Consider the following 9,862-nt stretch of genomic DNA (forward strand, 5'->3'; position numbering starts at 1 on the left):
TCTCTGGTAAAGTTGCAAGTTTTTTTTTGAGACAGGGTCTCACTATGTAATTGAGACTGACCTGGAACTCACTATGTAGACCAGTCTGGTCTCGAACTCACAGCAATCGTCCTGCCTCAGCCTCCCGAGTGCTGGGTTTACAGACATGCGCCACCACACCCAGCACCCAAGGGTGAGTTGTAACTCAAATTGGTCAACTGAAAGCTCAGGCTCCTCTGCACAGCCTTCAAAGTCTCTCTGCTGTGTACAGGCAGATCTCAGTGTCCTTACAGAGACACTGACTGAGGATTTCTCAATGAACACCCCACAGGAAAGGATGTTGTTGGGTTCCTTCCAGAGCTCTTGAAGGGTTGAATCTGTACCTGAGATCATCTGGAAGCACAAGCAGCTGGCATTAAGGTTATAACTCAAGACTTCAGTTGTAAGTTAAAACTAAAATTCCAGTTGTAACCCAAGTTGTTTGTATGTCAGGCTGGTCACAACTCAAGGGTCCACTGCAGTTGTCCTTGATGGGAATATTGGTCCAGTTCTAAGTGACCTTTCTATGCTTGGGAAGATTCCCCTGCATTTTGCTCCTTGACTTAGAAGTCAAAACCCAAATTCACAGCCTCCCTTGTAGCTAGAACATAGCGGTTACTTGTCCTGTCACACTCACAAGACAGATCACAATCCAAAAGGGCAGAGCAGGGGCCTTGGTGGTCACAACAGCAATAGAGCTGGTTTCTCAGCAGATTCTGGATTCTTCAGGTCCAGTGCCTGAAGCAGAATTTGGCACTGGTGCTTGTCGGGTGGTATGAAGGTCAGGTGGTGAGGGCTGAGGTGACAGAATCAGCTTTAAATGTTAGAAACTCTGTTCACCGCCTGCCTCACAAGCTCAAGGTCCCAAGTTCAATCCCTGGTACCACACACACACAAAAAAAAACCTGAACGTATGTAGTGTCTGCTGATGGGTAGGAGTGCTGTGTAGCCGTAGACCCCGTTCCTAGAAGGTACTGGGTCAGGGACTCTGTGGGTCTTAGAACTGAATGACTGAAGGCAGAGTGTCCTGTACTGGAGTGGAGCGGGTCAGGCAGAAGAGGAGGCAGCTTTCCCATCTGGCACGTGGGAAACCGCAGTGACCAGCGGGCCTCACTGGGCCCCAGTCACTGGTCTTGGAACTGCAGACTCTGCGAGCCCGAGAGCCTTTCTAGATGCTGCCAGCTCCAATCATCTGTTCAGTGAAAGACCGGAACACAGAATCCATGTACATTATGGTAGATTTTAGTGGCGCGCAACAGAATCCTTTCTAACACCACTGAGCGGCAAGGGGGTTTATTTCAAATTATTAGGGGAGCGACAGAATCACTGGGGGAACACGAGAAACAGATTCCAGGCTCAGCTTCCACGGGCAATGGCTAAAGTCACGATGACCAGATGACAGCTAATACCACCGCCACCGCTGCGAACTTGACCTTCATACAGCCCTCCATCACCACAAGCACCAGTGCCAAATTCTGCTTCAGGAATCCAGAATCCACTGAGAAACCAGCTCTATTGCCGTTGTGACCACCAAGCCCCCTGCTCTGCCCTTCTGGATCGGGGTCTCTCTTGGGTGTGTGACTGCATAAGTCACACCATAAACAGAGGCTTTTGGGGGGCCTGAGAGTGTTAGGAGAAAGCCCCAGAGATGAGTAAGGAGGGCAGGCTGGGGGGAAGGAAAAGGTGAACCTGGTTGTTCAAAGAGAATCCCCCAGGCCCTCAGGGTTTGCTAAGGACCCACCCGCTGGTTCCAGGAGAAAATCCAGGCTCTGTTTTGTTTTCCAGTATTGGTACTGAACCGAGGGCCTTCACACTAAACCACATCCACTTTTTTTTTTTTTTTTTTTTAACATAAGATCTCACTAAATTGCTAAATTGCCCAGGATAGGCTTGAACTTGTGAGCTTCCTGCCTCAGCCTCCTATAGTGCTGGGATTATGGATGTACACCACCACACTTGGCTTGTTTTGTTTAGATTTTTTGTGATAGGATTTTACTGTGTTGCCCAGGCTGGCCCTAAACTCCTGGGCTCAGGCGTTCCAAGCTTCAAGCTTTTTAGATACCTCCCGGAGAGCCAGGACTGTATGTGTGGCCGTCACATTGGCTCCAGGCTCTGTTTTGTGAGCCAGTCCCTGCTCCACCTGCTCCTTCACCGCAAGGAGCCCACTCTGCATTCTGTCCCAGCCTGGCTCGCAGAGACCTTGGGGCTGTTTCTATGCTGTCGTGCATTCCCCGATCTTGGCAACACCAGGGCTGCACACGGCCCCCAGCACCCAGCCCTGAAGTCGGCACCTGGCTCTGCTCACACTGAACTGGCCGTGAGCCATGTGCACTCCCAGAACCACTCAGCCAGGCCCTGTGGGCACAGGGCAAAGCCAATCTCACACCGAGAAGCCAGTTTCGGTTTATTGAGTGTATGTGGGCCGGGGCAAAAAGAGCAGGTGGAGCCAGGCGAGGTGGTGCACACCTGGAATCTCAGAACTCTAGAGGCTGAGGCAGGAGGATGGAGCATTCAAGTCCAGCCTGGGCGACTTAGCAAGGCCCTGCCACAAAATAAACAATACAAAAGAGCTGGGGGCCGGGATTCGGCTCAGTGGTGCTGCACCTGCCTCTAAAGCCCAAGGACCTGAGTTCGATCCCTAGTTCAACCCCACCACCCCCACCACTCCCCAGGAAAAGCAAAAAGATATGTGGGATTCTAACCTCAATTTTCATATTCTTTACTATCCTATGTGTTCTAGGAAAAGAACATAGTGTCAGCATGGTGGATATCTTACGCAAGTGAAGATAAGCCCTACTTCTGTATTCTACTACATTTTATGAATTCACTCAGTCATCAGACATTATCTGATGCTGCTTTCTCAGAGGTATGTGAATTGGTAAAAGCTCCTAACAGCGAGAGGCTGTGCAGGGCAGTGGTCAGCTACCCAGAACTTTCCACTGAGCGAGTTGTGTGGAAACCCCGCTTACTTGGCCTGTCCCCGCTGTCAGTGGTCATCCCACCTCTCCGTCTATCAGTTTTCCTCTGTCAGATGGAGGTGATAACAATAGTGCCCATTAGGGTTGTTATGACAAATAAGCTGGCAAGAATGTAATGCGTACGCACACACACACACACACACACACACACACACAGAGCGGTCGGAAGCTCACCTGGTGTGCCTGTAGAAATGTTGGCTTTTAGTCATTACTGCTAGCAGTACTGTAAAACCTGCACTCATTGAGACCAAGTAAAAGTCTCCTAACCTGGAAAGTGATAAGGCCCTTGCTGTGACAACCCGGGGGGGGGGGAGGCATTCCCGGGCGACAGGAACAGCAGGTAGGCCCAGAGGCCCGGAGGATGACCAGAGGGGTGAGTCGGGGCTGGGGGGATTTGGCGAGGCTGGAGCGAGGCATGCAGGTGGGGTCAGGCTGAGCAGAGCACGCATGCGCTGTTGCGTTCTGCGGGGAGTGGGAGCGGGCGCCAAGCTCCCGACCGGCTTGCAGGACAGTGCAGGCGCCAGGAGGACAGTCTAGGCCTGACGGCAAGAGATTCCCAGCCCGGCCATGAGAAGCCCTGGGAGGAAGGTGCTGCGAGATGCCACCGTAGCACCACCCAGGCCTGAGAGACGGGACTGATTAGGGAAGATGGGACAAGAAAAGGCCACCACTCAAGAGGACTGACTGGGTAAGGTCGGAGATGGAGACGGAAAATCTGAGGTGGCCCCAAGTTTCTGCCCTGACCTCCATGCAGTGTTAGCAACCAGTACAGGGCCTGGAGCTGGCCGATGAGGGCAGCACGCTGTGTGCAACCTGCACTCCTGGGTTCTTCTGCCTCTGCGGTGTCCCCAGGCCGCACCCAAGACACAGGGCACTATGGACAGTGGTGTCCTCCTTACTCCTGTACCCACCCTGCCTCTGCCTGCTGGGCCCAGGCCCGGCTCCTGCTTGGGCTGGGCTTCCTCTCAAGCCTGGGAGATGGATGATGGTGTCACCAGCAGAGCCCCTCTACCTGGCTGGCCCCTGGGCTGCTATGGTGGTGCCCTGGGGACTGTGACTTCCCTTTGAAGGGGCTACCTGGCTGGGATGCTGCTGCCAACCCCAGATCTACCACTTCCTCAGGTGTGTGTACCCCAATTTGGGGTGCTGCACATGGTGTGTGGCATGTGCACATCTGTGCTGCCCCGCCTGTGCCCACGTCTCTGTGCCCCATGCGATGACTGCACTTGCGTGGGTGATGCCCACGGGGGTGGGGGGACAGGGGAGCAGCAGGTGCATTTCTGGAAACTGGCTGGGCTGTTTGTGGGCAGCAGGTGGGAGCAGCAGATCTGTGTTTGCTGAAGGAGGGATTCGCCCAAGGTTTGTGAGAGGACGGATTAGAAGGAGAGGTGGGGCAGCCCTACTCTGGCCCAGGCTCTACCAATGCTTCTCAGCCTTCCTGGGGTCCCTTCCCAGGGCAGCCCTCTTTGCCCAGAGCACCCCAGCAGGAAGGCGCCCTGTTCCAGAGGCCCCAAAGAAGGGAGAGATCAGTCCCCGGCAGCTGAGTGTGAGGCCGGAACAGGAATTCACTTTACCTGCGTCCACAGTGGTGGGCAGAACAGAGATCCCTGCTTCCCTGTGGAAGGCCTTGCCTTGGGGAGAGAGGACTGCAAAATGGGAGATTCTAGGGCCGGGATTTAGCTCAGAGGTGCTGCCGCCGGCCTTGCAAGTTCAAGGTCCCAAGTTTGATCCCTGGTACAAACAAAAGTGGGGGGAGACTCTGTCTGCCCTGCCTGATCCCCGAAGATGGAGTCTGGAGTCACCCCAGGCAGCATTTGAACGAGGTCATAAAGAGTGAGAACCATGGCAGAAAATGGAAGTGTGAGGGAGGGGGCGCTCCAGACGGCAGAAATGACCTAAGCAAAGGCCTTGGGACAGGAGGATGCAGGCTACCTTGGGCAGAGGTAGTGCAATGGTGCCCTTGAGGTCCTCTAGAGACTACTTCCTTCATGTTCGGAGCAGAGCGGATGCGCTTCTGAGACCTTGCCCGTGCCACTGCCCAGGGGGCCCGCAGGAGACAGCCTCGGAGGCACTGGCCATCTGTGTCAGATGGCTTTCTTATCCCCTGCAAGGGCTGCACCCTGTGCTTTGCCTCCTTTCCACAGCCCTAGCAGTTGGCTGCTGAATGTGTCACCTCTCTGGGCTGGCGTCTCCACTGTGAAGGAAGTAGAAGGCCTTGCCTTCCCTGAAGCCAGCATGTGTACCTACCACCCTCTGCACCCAGCATTCTGTAGGCACTCGAGGCTGTGCTTTGGAAAGAAGATGGGCAGAGCTGGTCTCTCTCTCTTCTCTACACTGAGAGCCTCCGCCAGCCCTCCCCAGGCAGGACAAGGGGCGAAGGAGCCCAGAACCAATAAGACCCTGAGAGGCAAGGCAGGAAGGACAAATAACCTCGCTGCCTCTGGGCAGATACCCTTGGGAGTGCCCTTCCTCCACCTCAGCCTTGGGAAAACCTGTGGCAGCTGGCGAGGGAGGAGGCAGGTGGAGGCCTCTTATCGGAACCGGGAGCGAGCCTGCCTGGCCTCCCTCACCCCGCTGCTTGCACAGCCTCTCTATTCCAAGCAGTGTAATCCTCTGGTCTCACAGCACTAAGAGCAGGCTGGACCCCAAAACTCCTGTTTCTCAGGCTAACGATTTCTTTTTTTTCCCCTGCCACACTGATGCCTGAACCCAGGACCATCACACTGGGCTACGCCCCCAGTCCTTTTCTATTTTGAGACAAGATCTCTCTAAACCACGAAGTGGCCCCAGCTGGGATCCAACTTGCAGTCCTCATGCCTCAGCCTTCCAGAGTGCTGGGATTACAACTGTACACCAGCACACTCAATGGTGAGTTTTTTACAAGTTCAGATAACCCTTCTTTTTTTGGTAATGGGGATTAAATTCAGGTCCTTGCGCTTGCGAGGCAGTCAGCAGAACCACTGAACTAAGTCCCCGGCCCAACCCTCCGTTTTTGAGGCACTCTTTTCACATTAAGAATTTTATCATCTACTTCCCTCTTCTATGATAGCAGCTGTATCTCTAGCTTTATAAAATACACACGTGCCTGTAATCCTATGGAACTAACTAACCTGTGCTGATAGGAATCAGAATCATGGTCACTTCTGGGGAACAGTCTGACTCGGAAGAGGCACGAGGGAACTTTAGGGTAACGACAATGTGCAAAATCTTCACTCAGATGCTGGTTATATGGATTTGTCAAAAGTCATCATGTTGTACCCTTAACATTTGTGCGTTTGATGAAATTCAAGGCCAGACTGGGCAGCTTAGCAAGACTCTGTCTCAAAATAAAAGAAGAGCTGGAGATGTAGTTCAGGGGAAAGGGCCTGCCCTCAATCTCCAGGACCACCACTAAAAAAAAAAAAAAAAAAAAAAAAAAAAAAAAAAAAAAAAAAAAAAAAGAATTTGTTCATTTGACTGTGTGTAGAATGTATTTGGATTATATGTCAATAAAGAACTGCTAGCAGTGTAAAAGATGCACATTCAGAAACATACACAGAACAGACATGCTCAGCTTAATGGACTACAAAGCTGGTACCCCTGGATACCCCCACAATGTAAGCACTTCATGCAGTCCACGGTGCCTGGCAGGAACCAAACAGCTCTCCTGGAACCCCACAACCCACAGTCTGGGCACCCTGCCTCTCAACAACATATGGTTCTTGGTCCCTGGATTTGTGGGGAGACAGAGAGCAAGGATCAGATGGAGTGCACTGGGTTTGGGAACCCAGAATTTTCCATCAGTGCCACCCCAAGCTTGACTCTGACTCCCCCGCCCTCACCCCCGTACTGGAGGTCTCGCAATGTAGCCCAGGCTGGGCCTCGAACTCCAGGGTATTGAATCCAGAGCCTTCATACTGAGCTACATCCCTATCCCTTTTTAAAATAAGAATTTTTTTGAGGCTGGGCATGTTGGAGGATGCCTGTAATTTTAGTATTTGGGAGGCTGAGGCAGGAGGATCACCTGAGTCTGAGGTCAGCCTGGGCTACATAGTGAGTTCAAGGCCAGCCTGAGTTACACAGTGTGACTGTCAGAAAAAAAATTTTTTTTTAAATTTTGAGACAGGGTCTTGCTAAGTCACTAAATTGCCCATGATGGACTCAAAACTTTATATCGTCCTGCCTCAGCCTCCCAGAGTGCTGAGATTACAGGCATGCAGCACCACACTTGGCCATATCCTGGTGAGCTGTAGAAACAAAAAACACACCAGCTTCCCCTTTCTGGGGGTGGATTTCGAACCAGGATCCCCAGGAGAGTCTTGGCTGGGGTTGGGGGCTGTCCCCACTGAGACTAAAAGAGAAACGTGCTTTCCTGGCATTCCTGCTAAAAGGCACACTGCGCTCTGCCAGCTGCTACTGAGCAGCAGGAAGGACAGAGTCACAGCACTGTTTTGCTTGAAACCTCCAAACAGCTCAGCAGTTGGGGGCCAAGAATGGGGTGGAGGGGAAGCTGGGGCTCTGAGAGACAGCCGGCCCTGAGCACCCCGGGCTGCAGCTGGTCTGCTGTGGGGGGGGGTGCCTGGGAGGGGAGTGTGTGGGTGCAGGGCTTCCCAGCAGCCAGAGCAGGAAGCTGGGGCCGGCTGGGGACCTGGGGAGGGGTCCCTGTCCTGCTCACAAGAGACACTGGCTGCAGGGTGAGAGTCGCTTTCAGCGCGGGGTCCTCACCTCCGCTCTGGTGGTGGGGAGACCCCTCCTGCGGTGCGGCCCCCTCCGCCTCAGGGGCTCCTGGCTCACACAGGGCTGGGCTTGTCACTTCAACTTCAGCGTCCCTGTCTGTGTCTGGCTTCCGCTCTGCCCGAAGAGCTCGAAGAGCTCTGGAGGTCCTCTAGGGCGGGTGTGGCGCGGCCGAGGAATTTCCCTGGAAACGGGAAGTACAAGATGTGTCAGTGTGGGGTCCCAGCAGAGCCGTGAGCGGCAGAGGCGGGGTGAAGGGAAGAGGCCCTGGTGGCGGAGACTTCAAGCTCTTGGCTCCACAGCTCCCGGCTGTTTCCTACCACCAAGGCCTCGAAGGGTCGCTTCTCTGTGCTTATCTTGGTCCCCAGCAACGCGGGAGCAGGGAGCAGGACCATGCGGTAGCTGCCCTCTAAGGGCACCAGAAGAGCTACCCGTTGGATGTGCAGCATGTTCTCTGCACAATCTCCCTTCACGCCCCCACCCTCCACCGCTGCCCCAGCAAGTGGATGCTGCCTCTCCCTGTTTACAGACTGGGAACCCGAGGCTTTTTGTTTGTTTTCGGGGACAGGGTCTTGCTATGTAGCCCAGGCTGGCCTCGAACTCCAGCCAGTCCTGCTGTCTCAGCCTCCCCTGTGTGGGGATGATAGCTCACCACACTCCGGCAAATTGAGGCTTATAATGGATGGTACAGAGTGGCGGGGGGAGTCTAGGGCCCCAGTGGTAGTACATAACAAACCGGACTTGGAGTCCTGGTTTGGAACACAGAGCATATCCAAGATGATTGTCTAGGGGGTGATGAGTCAGAACTTCATTCTATTTATTTATTTAGGTGCCAGAGATCTCCGGTCCTTGTGCTTGTGAGGCAGGTGGCAGCACCACTGAGCTAACCCCTGGCCCTAATCAGAATTTTAGATAATTCAGGATATATAGTTGCTGTACTACTTGATACTTCGGTAGAAAAATGAGCAGTGGCTTTACAGCCAACATTTATACTGCCCGTTTTGTTTTCTGGCCAAGGAACTTGACCATTTTAAGCCTCCGTTACCATTTCTACAAAATGGGGTCCGATAATTCTTGCATAGCATTGCCAGAGAATAGTGGATTCCTACTGCCTTTCTTTTAAGTTAAAAAAAAATCCCCAAATGTGCTCCATGCCTTGGGGCCTTTGCACACACTGTTTCTTATGCCCACAACCCTGAGCCTCTAGACAGTCACAAGAGAGGCTGCTGATGTCTTCTAGGCCTCAGCTTCCTGAACAGCCTTTTCTGCCACTCTCTGTTGCATCACTGTTTTATGTTCTCCTTTGCACTGAGCATGATCTGAAATTATCTCGCTAATTTATTTCATCTCTTTGTTTGTTTGTGGCCTGCTCCAGCAAGGATGTAAGTTTCTAGAGCTCCAGGACCTCCCCACGAGCCCGCTGCCTGGCCTCAGCTCTCCCAGCAGCACCTGGCAAATATCAGCTCCGAATGAATGGATGACCCGGGCTTTGGAAGCAGTGTTATGTTTAAGTGACTGACTCTCCCACAGGCCTCCCCAAGCCAAAGGGCAGTAAATGTGTGTTAATGGAGGCTTGGAGAACACTTCAGGCCTGGCCCACGCCCAGCCCCACAGCTCTAGGCTGCAGGGAGCCATGAGGCTGCCTGGGCTTCCGGCTGCTGCAGGATAAAGGTCACCCCTCTGCTGGAACACGAAGTACCGCACCATCTGGGCCTGCCTGCCTCTGGCCTCCTCTCACCCAGCTCTCCAACCTGGACTCCATGTCCAGCCAGACTAAACAACTCCCAGTACCCGGGAACACCGGCTGCCTCTCACCTCTGTGCCTTTATATACACAGCTCCTTCTACCCGGAACACCCTGAACCTTTGCCGTGCCTGCCTAACTCCCTGCAGACCTCAGAGGAGACCCCCCTGAACCCTCTGTTTGGGCCGCCTCCAGCCCCCAACTTCCCCAAGCGCCATCCTGATCTGCTTCCAGGTTTTGCACCCCTAGGTTAAAGCGCAATGCCTGACAGACAGTGGGTGCTAATAAACGCTGAGGCATAGCTTTTGGACTTCGGTGCCAAGACATTATCATAATTCCCGAGGCACATAGTAGGTGCTTAATAAGTGCCCATGGAATTCACATGCTGAGGGGTCTGGTGGGCAGGGGGG

This window comes from Fukomys damarensis, unplaced genomic scaffold (assembly GCF_012274545.1).
Source record: "Fukomys damarensis isolate Sample0158 unplaced genomic scaffold, DMR_v1.0_HiC HiC_scaffold_20, whole genome shotgun sequence".
NCBI lineage: Eukaryota > Metazoa > Chordata > Mammalia > Rodentia > Bathyergidae > Fukomys > Fukomys damarensis.